The sequence below is a fragment of the Dasypus novemcinctus genome, chromosome 9 (genome assembly GCF_030445035.2).
Source record: "Dasypus novemcinctus isolate mDasNov1 chromosome 9, mDasNov1.1.hap2, whole genome shotgun sequence".
In the NCBI taxonomy this organism is placed as follows: domain Eukaryota; kingdom Metazoa; phylum Chordata; class Mammalia; order Cingulata; family Dasypodidae; genus Dasypus; species Dasypus novemcinctus.
Window position 1 is genome coordinate 583,960 of NC_080681.1, and position 12,147 is coordinate 596,106.

At 45.7% G+C, this 12,147-nt stretch overlaps 1 pseudogene; it reads right to left on the minus strand.

Annotated features, from left to right (window-relative positions):
• Window positions 1–2,996: 2,996 nt before the first annotated feature.
• On the minus strand, window positions 2,997–9,663 carry LOC101413901 (nucleophosmin-like; annotated as a pseudogene).
• Window positions 9,664–12,147: the final 2,484 nt, after the last annotated feature.

The following is a 12,147-nucleotide window of genomic DNA, read 5'->3' on the forward strand; positions in this document are numbered from 1 at the left end:
ATGATATATAATATAATGCACACATCAGTGTGTATATATATACACATATGTGTATGTGTGTGTGCCATGGTGTGTACGAGAGGGGATAGATTTGGCAGGTGGGAAGAGATGGGCAAGGGCAGAGGGTCTGAGCCAAACTGAGGATGTGAATGGCAGCACTGGAGGAAAACAGCAGGAGGTGTGCAGGGAAGGGAGCAGTGCAGTTCTGAGCACAGGTCAGAAGTGCAGCAACCAAAATGGGGTGGAGGGGCAGACAAGAGACCCACAATGCAGGCCCAAGGAGGGCAGGGCCTTGGAGGGAATACCCCAGGGACAAGGTCAAGGAGGGAAGGAGGACAAGAAGGAGAGAATGACTTTATCACAATCTCCCCCTGGTCCCACACTGGACTATATTTTCTATAGTTTGGTTTGCTCAAAATCGCAAAAAGGTATTTTCTCAGATATAGAACCACCCCCCAAAGAATTTTCCCCCACAATTCATACTACAACTCTCCCATGTCACAAATGAGCTGTCATAATAGTTCCCAGGTACTAAGTACGGTAGATACAAAGTATCACATGCATTGAAAATAAAAACAGGTAGGCATATTAAAGAGTTATGCACACGAATTAAGCAGATGGACCAGTGACTGGACCTCTTGATCAAATCCCATTATTTTATTGATTTATTTATTTTTAAAGGTTAGATTATATAAATGTTATATAGAAAATACAGTGAGGCACAGCATCAGGCAACAGTCTGGCTTGCCTCTCTGGCCAGCTCTGGCGCGAAGTAGGTACCGCTTCTGCTAGGGTAAGGGTGGCTGGTACGGGCGCTCCGCCCTCGGCCTGGTACGGGCGTCACCGCCCTCGGCCTGCCCTTCGGCCCTCCCACCGCACGTCATCTCATGCCCCCCCCCCACTTGCCGAGCCGACCGCCTAGCCTTATAAGGGCATGTAGCCCGCCCGGACCAATAGGGAGCTGGGGCCAGCAACGGCCCTCCCCGCACCAGCCCAGTATATCAGTGCCTGCAGTTCTGCAATAAACCAGATCTGCGCCATCAGCCAGTCTCCGTGGTCTGTCTCCTCTATCTGGGCCACATCGTCCTCGCCTCCTGTGACCCCACGAAGCCCCGCAGAGGCTTCAACTGGCGCCCAAGCGTGGGGCACGAGCACCCGCTGCCCATGAGCAGGTAAGGACCAATTCCTCCTCCGCTATGGGAGCCTCTTTCTCCAGCTGGCAGGCCCCGCAGGTTCAGGCGCTTGCTGGCCTACTGGCCTGCCACCAATGTAAGGTTTCGGCCAAGCAGCTCCAGACTTATTGGGATTTACTGATCCCCTTCAATCCCTGGCTTTCCACCACCAATTTATGGGACCCTGACACCTACCGCATGCTGGTTGAGCGTGTTTCCGCTGCTATGGAACATGAAAACAAGCGCTTCCCCCCCAGCCTTATTCCCACGCTTATTGCCATCCACTCTTGCTTGCTCAGCACCGCTCCGCCTGTCACAGCCTATAACTGTGCCCAGCCAGACCCCCTCGAACAGGGCAATTCCGACCCCACGGATAATGATTCTGCCCCCTTCTCATCCTTCTCTCCCTTGCCGAAACAGGAGAAGCCGCTAAGCCACGCAGCCAGTATGAGCTTTGGGCCGCTTTACAAGCCCCCCCCCCCCCAGATTCCTCTTTCTGACCCGCTCTAGCCCCCTATTCCCCACCGTCTACCACACCTCCTGCGACCTCGGCCTCCCATGCAACCCTATGTTCCAACCTTCCTCCTCCCACCTCAACGTTTCCGTTTCACCCCCCCGGGACGCCATTTTCCTCTCCCTCAGTAATCAGTCTGACTCGTCCTTCCCCGACACCCTCTGCTTCCTCCCTCGCAATATCTGCGAAGTTTGGTACAATCGCACCTCGTCCTCCACACGCACTTCCGGCATAGCCTACCGACTAGATGGCCTCTGGCCATCCACCTCCAATGCCATCCGATCCAAACAGTTTGCAGCTTATGTGCAACACCCCGCGTCCCCAATTGCAGTCCCAAAGGCTCCCCCCATGCTGCGCCCTTACAGTCTTTTCGCTGGCGCGACTGCACACACCCCAACCCTACCGCCACAGGCCTCTTCACCCCCATGGCCTTGCTTCCTAATGAAACAAGTACCACTATCTTTGCCGACCCGCTCCGGGTCACACCCGCATACTCCTTCTCTACCTTGTCCCTCTGTGGGCCCTCTTCCTGCCTCAACCTGCGACCCTTCATCTCTCTCCAACTGCTCCCTCTCCAATGGCACTCTAACGGTCAACAGCTCAACGTCAACCTTTGCCAGTCATTCCACTCAAACCATCCACACCTTTGCCTACGTTAAGCCCCCATTCACCTTTCTCCTCTGCAGAACTCTAAGCTTCCCCTTCGCGGCCTGCTTTCTCTCCAACTTCTGGAATAACTCCTTCCCATACGCTTTCCTGGTTCTCCAGCCACCCCTCGTATGGGTCCCCATCAACACCTCTGATTGGGTCCCTCCCCAACTTTCCCCCCACCCCCTGTCCCCATCAGATCTTGCACCCCGCAGGGTTCAGCATGACTTCGGACTCTCCGCCGCCATCGCCGTCGCCTTCATTGCTTCCTTAGCAGCCACCACTACTGCCGCCGTTGCCCTAACGCAAACCTCCCTCACTGCCGGAGTCGTCAACAACATCTTAGCGACACCCAAGCAGCCCTCGGCACTCAAATGGACATCAACCTTCTCCACCACCACACCATCTTAAACCTCCAGCAACAAATAGACTTGCTTGCCCTGGACGTTGATACCCTTTATTCCCTTGCCAACACCCTGTGTGACGGGCGCTACCCGTTCTCCCAGCTCTGCATCACCCCTGTCCCTGTCAACCGCTCCGCCCACCGGTCCACCCTCAGAAACCTAATACTATCTTCTTATAATGCCTCCTTCTACAACCACACCCTGGCGCTTCAGGCCTACATAGAGAGTTATTCAGACCTAGCTATTCCCCAGCTCGCCTCATCTGTCCTCGGGGAGCTGGGGCAAAAATTTGCCAGCCTGTTCATCCCTGCCAGCCTGGCATTCTATGGCATTATCGGTGCCGGGCTCTTGCTCGTCCTCCTCCTCCTCTGTTGTGTTCGTGGCGCCCTGCGGCATGCGCGGCAAGAGCGACGGCTTATTGCCGCTGCATCTCTGGTTCTTAGTAAAAACAAAGGGGGAGATGAGGCACAGCATCAGGCAACAGTCTGGCTTGCCTCTCTGGCCAGCTCTGGCGCGAAGTAGGTACTGCTTCTGCTAGGGTAAGGGTGGCTGGTACGGGCGCTCCGCCCTCGGCCTGGTATGGGCGTCACCGCCCTCGGCCTGCCCTTTGGCCCTCCCACCGCACGTCATCTCATGCCCCCCCTGCTTGCCGAGCCAACCGCCTGGCCTTATAAGGGCATGTAGCCCACCCGGACCAATAGGGAGCTGGGGCCAGCAACGGCCCTCCCCGCACCAGCCCAGTATATCAGTGCCTGCAGTTCTGCAATAAACCAGATCTGTGCCATCAGCCAGTCTCCGTGCTGTCTCCTCTAGCCGGGCTGCGTCGTCCTCGCCTCCTGCGACCCCACGAAGCCCCGCAGAGGCTTCATACAGGGCATTCCCATTTGCCACTAGAGAAATTCTGTTAATCTTTAACTCCCCATTCCCTATCCCCAACTTGACCCCTGCTAATATATACTCCAGCTTAGAATTATTATAGAATTATTTCATATTCATGGGCTCATATGGTATTTGTCCTTTTGTGTCTGGCTTATTTCACTCAACATGATATCTTTAAGGTTCATCCATTTTGTTGCATGAATGAAAACTCCGTTCATTTTACTGGCTGAGTAATATTCCATTGTATGTATGTATCACGTTTTATTTACCCTTTCATCAGTGGATGGACATGTGGGTTGCTTCCATATTTCAGCAATTGTAAATCATGCTGCTATGAACATTGGTGTCCAAATAACTATTTGAGTCCCTGCTTTCAATTCTTTTAGGAATATAACTAGAAGTGGGATTGCCAGGTGTTTTATTTTTTGTTAAGGTTTATTTTATTTCTCTCCCCTCCCCCCAGTTGTCTGTTCTCTGTGTGCATTTGCTGCATGTTCTTGTTTTTGTCCACTTCTGTTTTTGTCAGTGGTACATGAATCTGTGTTTCTTTTTGTTGCATCATCTTGTGTGTCAGCTCTCCGTGTGTGCAGCACCATTCTTGGGCAGGCTGCACTTTCTTTCACACTGGGTGACTCTCCTTACAGGGTGCACCCCTTGCTCATGGGGCTCCCCTATGCGGGGGACACCCCTGTATGGCAGGGCACTCCTTGTGTGCATCAGCACTGCACATGGGCCAGCTCCACATGGGTCAAGGAGGCCCAGGGTTTGAGCCGCATACCTCCTATGTGGTAGACGGACACCCTATCCACTGGGCCAAGGTCGCTTCCCACCAGGTGTTATAGTTTGCCAAAGATGCCAATGCAAAAGTATGAGAAACAGGTTGGCTTTGTTAGTGGGGATTTATTAGGGTAAAAGCTTACAGTTCTGCAGCTGTGAAAATGCCCAAGTCAATGCAGATCCTGGAATCATGCCACCTGCACAATGGCTGCTCTGCCAGTCTCTGCCTTCTTCTCCAGGCCCAGCTTATCTTCAGCTTTGAGCTGATCCATCGGCCTCAACTCTTGGGTGCTATATTTTCCAGCTTCTCTACTGATTCCAGCCTCTGGAGTCTCTCTCTGCTGCTCTGGGCGTCTCTGTCTTTCTGCAGCTGTAGGCAATTCTGGAGTCCTTTCTCTCACATGGCAAGGGCAAAATCCTGTCTTTCTCTGTGTTTTTCTGTTTCTGTTTGCATTTCTCAGTTTATATAAGACCCAGCAAGAGGGCAGAGACCTTACCTGAGTAATGCCTCACTGGTAGAGTCCAAAGACCCCAAAGCATGTTCAATCAGTGTCCCTTAACTAAATCTAATAGGAAAGGTCCCATTCTATGCACAAGAGAGGGTTAGCTTCAGAGCATCATTTCCTAGGGTCCACAAAAGACTCAAAACAGGACTGCAGGTAATCCAGTAATTCTATACTTTACTTTCTGGGGAACCACCAAACTGTTTTCAACAACAGCTGTACCTTTTTACAGCTCCACCAACAATGAATGAATGCTCCTGTTTCCCCACATTCTAACATCTGCTGTTTTCTTTTTTCCCCAATTGTAGCTGTTCTAGTGGTTGTGAATTGGTATCTCTTTGAGTTTTGCTTTGCATCACACAAATGGGTAATGATGGTAGCCTTCTGCTCATGTGTTTATTGGTTATTTGGATACCATCTTTGGAGAACTGTTTATTCACATTTTGCCCTGTTTTTAATTGGATTGTTTGTCTTTTTGTCACTGAGTTGTAGGTTTTTGTTTTTGTTTTCCTCTCCCCACTTCCCCCAGTTGTCTGCTTTCTGTGTCCATTCACTGTGTGTTCTTCTGTGACCGCTTCTATCCTTATCAGTGGCACCAGGAATCTGTGTTTCTTCTTGTTGCATAATCTTGTGTCAGCTCTCCGTGTGTGTAGCACCATTCTTGGGCACGCTGCACTTTCTTTTGCACTGGGCAGCTCTCCTTATAGGGCCCACTCCTTGTGTGTGGGGCTCCCCTATGCGGGGTACACCCCTGTGTGGCAGGGCACTCCTTGCACACAAGCACTGCACATGGACCAGCTCCACACGGGTCAAGGTGGCCAGGGGTTTGAACCTTGGACCTCCCCTGTGGTAGGCGGATGCCCTATCCATTGGGCCAAGTCTGCTTCCCAGGTTTTTGTTTTAATTCCAGATATTAAACCCCGTTTTAGTTTCCTTGGCTGCTCAAGCAAATACCATTCAATGGATTGGCTTAAACAATGGGAATTTGTTAGCTTCCATATTGAGGCTACAAAATAGTCCAAATCAAGGTGTCATCAAGGTGATCCTTCCTTTTTTTTTTTATTTTTTTAAAGATTTATTTATTTATTTAATCCCCCCCTGGTTGTCTGTTCTCGGTGTCTATTTGCTGCGTCTTGTTTCTTTGTCCGCTTCTGTTGTCATCAGCGGCACGGGAAGTGTGGGTGGCGCCATTCCTGGGCAGGCTGCTCTTTCTTTTCATGCTGGGCGGCTTTTCCTCATGGGCGCACTCCTTGCGCGTGGGGCTCCCCCATGCGGGGGACACCCTTGCGTGGCATGGCACTCCTTGCGCGCATCAGCACTGCACATGGGCCAGCTCCACACAGGTCAAGGAGGCCCAGGGTTTGAACCACGGACCTCCCATATGGTAGACGGACGCCCTAACCACTGGGCCAAAGTCCGTTTTCCCATCCTTCCTTTTTAACATGGGAATTCCAGGGCTTGCTGCCGTGACTCTTGGTCCTGGGCTTCTCTGTCACATGGCAATGTGCATGGACACCTCCCCTGGACTCTCCAGTTCCTTCCAGGTTCCAGAGACCTTTAACTTCTTGGTTCCTGTGGCTTTCTATCTACTGGATCTCACTCTGAGTATAAAGGACTCAGGGAATAGGATAAGGCCCATCCTGATTACTTTGGGCCACATCTTAACTGTAGTAACTGCATCAAAATATCCTGTTAATTGGTTCACACTCACAGGAATGGATTCAGTGTAAGAACATGCATGACTGGGATACATGCCTGAAAACCACCACACTTCACCCTTTGGACCAAAAGACATGTTTTCTCTCCACCATGTGCAAAATACATTCACTCCACCATAACATACCAAAGACTTCAAGTCGTTTCAGAATCAATGGAAAGTACAGTCACATGAAAACCAGTTATAAGTGTGGTCTGTCCTGGAGCAAAATTCCCCTTGGTCTGTTAACCTGTGAAATCTAGAAAACAAGTTTTCTTCCAATATTCAATGGACAGATGAACATAGGATAGATATAACCATTTTAACTGGGAGAAACTGGAAGGAAACAGACATCACTTCTCCCAAACAATCTGCAATCCAGCAGGGCAACCTCCATTAGATTTCACAGTCTGAGAGTTTTCTGTAGATCCATGTTCTTTACTCCAGGCCTGGTGGAGTCTCACCCCATTTAAGTGCTTGTATGATGGCCACAGAATCCCTCAAAAATAGGGTGAAATTTCCACCCTTTATGAACATCAGGATATTGGCGAGGCTCTCTACAAACCCTGTGGCACAGTCCCCACAATCTCTGAGCATTGGGGTGGCAGCACTCTACCCAAACAATGGGGCAGAAGTCATGCCACCTCTGAGTGCATGGGAGGGTCAACTGCCCCCTCCAAGTGATGGGGTTTATGCACCCTTTTTGAACACGTGTAGGTCCTCTCTCTTGTCCAGAGGATATATCTTTGGTCCAGACTTGGCTTCCATGTTTCTGCCCATTTTTCCTTCAATTTGTCCATTCTTTGTGCCTTTCTGTTCTTGCTGGCAGTAGTTCACTGAAAGAAATTTCACAAAAATTACTTGTCAGCTTTGCATATAGTTCAATGGATCCAAAACCTCAGACAACAGACCTTTCCACAGATCTTTCATACATAACTACATTTCCGATCTTGACTTCCATTGAAATGGCTGACTGGTTCTATGTTCAGTAAAACCATCACATGGAGCCATCTTCTCTGAGAACGTGCTTTCTGAAAGCTCAAGAAGACCTCTCATAAACTACTTTTGACCCTAATCATGGAGTATACCATGTGGATAGGCTCAGAAATTTCCAAAACATCAATTTCTGGTTTCTTTGTTCTTATGAATCAATTTCAGCTTATTGCTTTCCTCTCACATTTCACTATAAGCTACAATGAAAATCCAGGCTGTATGTTCCATACTTAGCTTCACAATGTCTTCAACTAAATAGTCAAGCTCATTGCTTCCAAGTTCTGCCTTCTGTCTGACATCAGAACTCAATTTATCCAAGTTCTCTCCATTTTAAAACAAGGAATACCTTTCCTTCAGATTCCAATCACGCATTCATCATTACCTTCTAAGGCTCTTTGGAAGTGCCTTTAGCATTCTGATTTTTACCAACAGTCATTTGAAAGCAGTCTAGCCTTTTTCTATCAAGCACCTTATAATTCTTCCAGCATCTAGTTATTACCCAGTTCCAAAGCTGTTTCTACATTTTGGTATTTGCTTCAGCAGGACTCCACTTTCCTGGTACCAAAATCTGTTTTGGATTTCTTCACTGCTCATGCAAATACCATGCATTGGGTTGGCTTCAACAATGGGAATTTGTTGGCTCTTAGTATTGAGGCTAGGGAAAAGTCCAAATCAAGGTGTCATCAAAGCACCCCCTTTGCTCTGTGGAGAGATCCAAGAATTTCCATCTTGCTGATTTGTGGAACAATGCTCTGTATATTTATTTTCTTTTTAAAACATTGCTAAAATACTGAGTTTATATTATACATATATTTTGTGTCCTCACCATTTCCATTTGACTGACCACTACTATTACTATGTCCTATTATAACCCTCCATACATACTTAAAACCAAGAAAAGGGTGAAGTTCCATATTTAAAATCTAAATAGGAGTTTTGGATAACATTCTTGGAAAGTAATCTGGACAACATTTATCAGACACAGTAGGGAAAGTGCACACTCTGCATCATAAAAAGGACAGCCAGATATCAACTGTTACAGAAATGAAATAAGACAGAAATTTTTAACCAACTGTTTAAGCTATTTTCTGAAAGAGACTTCCTCCACTGCCAGAGATCTTGAATAGCTTCCTGGTCAGTCATCCAGAAGCAATTCTTCATGTAATTGGTTTGACTTTCACTTTGGTAAGAGAACCACCTTTTCCTATATGTGCTTGCATTTTTGCTTTAATATCTTCTACAGAAGTAGATCCCTCCAGTAATTTAGGAACTTTTTCCTGTTTTTGAAGGATTCTTGACCTGTTTTTACATTTTTAAATTATTTTTATATTTTTAAATTATTTCTCTCCCCTTCCCCGCTCCTCCCCCCCACCCCCACCCAGTTGTCCACACTCTGTGTCCATTCGCTGTGTCCTTTTGATTTTGATATTGATTGTATTGATTCTTTTCCATTCTGGTTTGACTTTTGTGCATTTTTGCCTGGGGTTCCTCTGATAGTTTTTTTCACTGTAGATGTTCTTCTGTTACCGCCTCATCAAAATCATCATCATCATCATCATCATGTTAATCATTATCTTCATCTTCATCATCATTGTCATCTTTATCAGCAAGTTTTACCTATTTTTGTGGAACCTTGCTACGACTTTCAGAGGCAGATCGCTTTCAAGGTATGCTTAAGAGTGTCACATCCTCCTCTTCATCTTCTTTCTCTGCATCTTCCTCCACAGCTACTAAGTGCTGTCTACTAATACGCACTGGCCTGGAACCACACTTCAAACAAAAGACAACAGGTTTTATATTCATGCCTCCAAGGGAAAACCATTGGCTGTACAGACATTTTAAAAGTTGCCAATGTTACTTTAATTGGACTGCCTTTATAATTCATTGTCTCTGCTTCAACAACATGCAATTCATCCTTTGTATCAGCCCCTAAACTGACCACTCTTAAAGACAACTGGTGCTCATTTTCATCATTATCCACCCTAAAGTGATAATCTTGGTCAGGCTTTAGTTTCCAATCAAAAAAATAGTTCTGGGGCCTCAGGGAGCTCATGTCCATGTCCATCAAATCTTCCATGGGGTGCTAGCATGCACTTAGGTGGAAGAGAAGTCAGACAGAGATAGACAACAGCTGTTCCAGAGAACAGCCCTACAGGATGGAATCACACCAGGGATATAAGTGTTTTTAGGTCTAGTTGATCCTCTGTCTGGTCGTTCTATCTGTCAATGTGAGTGGAGTACTATTATTGTAGATACATCCATTTCTCCTTTCAGTTTTGCAAGGGTTTGCCTCAGGTGTCTTGTAGCACCCTTGTTAGGTGCACAGATATTTATGACTACCATTTCTTCCTGGTGGATTATTCCTTTTGGTAATAGGTAGTGACCTTCAGCATATTTTATAACATTTGCATTTAAAGTGTGTTTTGTCTATAGCTACCCCTGCTCTTTTTTACTTTCTGCTTTCATGAAATATCTTTTCCCAACCTTTCACTTTCATCTTATTTATTTGAATCCTTGGGTCTAAGGTAAGTCTCCTCTAGATAGCATTTGGATGGATTATTTTTTTAATCCATGTTATCAGGCAGTATTCTTTTGACTGGGAAGTTTAATCCACTAACATTTAATATTATTTCTTTAAAGGCATCATTTACCTTGACCATTTTGTCCTTTGACTTTCATATGTCATATCTTATTTTAATAATTTTACTCTTTTGATTTCCCTTTCTGATAGTCTTCCACCAAGCCTGTATCTCATGTCTTTTTCTTTCAGCCAGCAGAACTCCCTTTATTATTTCTTTTAGAGCCATCCTCTTATTTAGTAACTCTTTTAGTTTATTTTTATCTGGGAATATTTTAAACTCACCCTCATTATAGCAGTACAATTTGGCTGGATAAAGAATTCTTGGCTGGCAATTTTTCAGCATCTTAAATACATTGTACCACTGTCTTTTTGCCTCCATGGTTTCTGATGAGAAATCTGTACTAAGTCTTTTGGAATCTCCCTTGTATTTGATGGATCATTTTCTCTTGCTTTCTGAATTCTCTATTTATCTCTTGCATTTTTACATACTCAGTGTATGAGTCTCTAAGTAGATCTGTTTTGAATACATTGTGCTTCTTGGATACATATATTTATATCTTATAAGACTTGGGAAATGATTATCCATTATTTCTTCAAACATTCTTTCTTTCCCTTTTCCTTACTCTTCTCTTTCTGAAATTCACATCACACATACATTGGTGCACTTTGTGCTATCATTCAATTCCCTGAGCTCCTGCTCAAATTTTTTGCCATCATATTCTCTCTGTTCTTCTGTTCTTTTCAATTTCAGTTATTTTGTCTTTCAATTCATTTATTCTTTCTTCTGGCATTTAAAACACATTGCTGTATGCCTCTAATGTATTTTTTAAAAGATTATTTATTTATTTATTTATTTATTTATTTCTCTCCCCTTCTGCCCCCACCCGGTTGTCTGTTCTCTGTGTCTATTTGCCACGTGTTCCTTGTCCACTTCTGTTGTTGTCAGCAGCATGGGAATCTGTGTTTCTTTTTGTTGTGTCATCTTTTGTGTCTCTTTGTGTGGGTGGCACCATTCCTGGGCAGGCTTCACTTTCTTTCATGTGGGGCCTCTCTCCTTATGGGGCACACTCCTTGCCTGTGGGACTCCCCTATGCGGGGGACTCCCCTGCATAGCAGGGCACTCCTTTTGTCCATCAGCACTGTGCATGGGCCAGCTCCACACAGGACAAAGAAGCCCAGGGTTTGGACCATGGACCTCCCATGTGGTAGACGGATGCCCTAACCACTGGGCCAAGTCCACCACCTCTAATGTATTTTTAATCTCCATTGTGCCTTTCATTCCCATAAACACACTTATGTTTCTATTCAAGCTTTCAAATTCTTTGAGCATACCCAGTGTCTTCTTTTTTTTTCCTTTTTTTCTTCTTTATTTTCTTTTAAATGTTACATTCAAAAAAATATGAGGACAAATGAGTTTATATGGCTATGAGACTCCAAAAAATAGTTGGAAGTCATCAGAGGGATGATGCTTACGCACACCTCACCAGGGTACCAGAGACAGCCAAGGTAGATGGAAATCCAGGTGCTGGCTCTCCTGAGGGCTGCAGAGACCCACAGGTTCTATGGTTATGGCAGATGGCCCGGTGTCTTCTTAATGTCATTTATCTCTTTACCCACATTTTCCTTCAGCTCCTTGACTTGATTTAGATTTAGATTGGTTTGAATATTATTTATTAGTTGTTTCAAATCTAGTGTGTAATCTGGTGTTTTGATTTATTCCTTTGGGCCAAATTTTCTTGTTTCCTAGTATGGCTCATAGTTCTTTGCTGATGTCTAGGCATCTAATTATGATGGAGAGTTTACTCTGATGTCCAGTTTCTTTATCTTGCCTAGGATATAATTGTTGTTTCCAGTCTTTGTGTGATGGCTCCTCTTTGATTCTTGATTCAACTTATTCTAGCACCTCAAAGGGCTTTGTAAAAGAGTGAAAAGGCAGCCAAATCAATGTGAGGAAATATTTGGAAATCATATATCTGATAA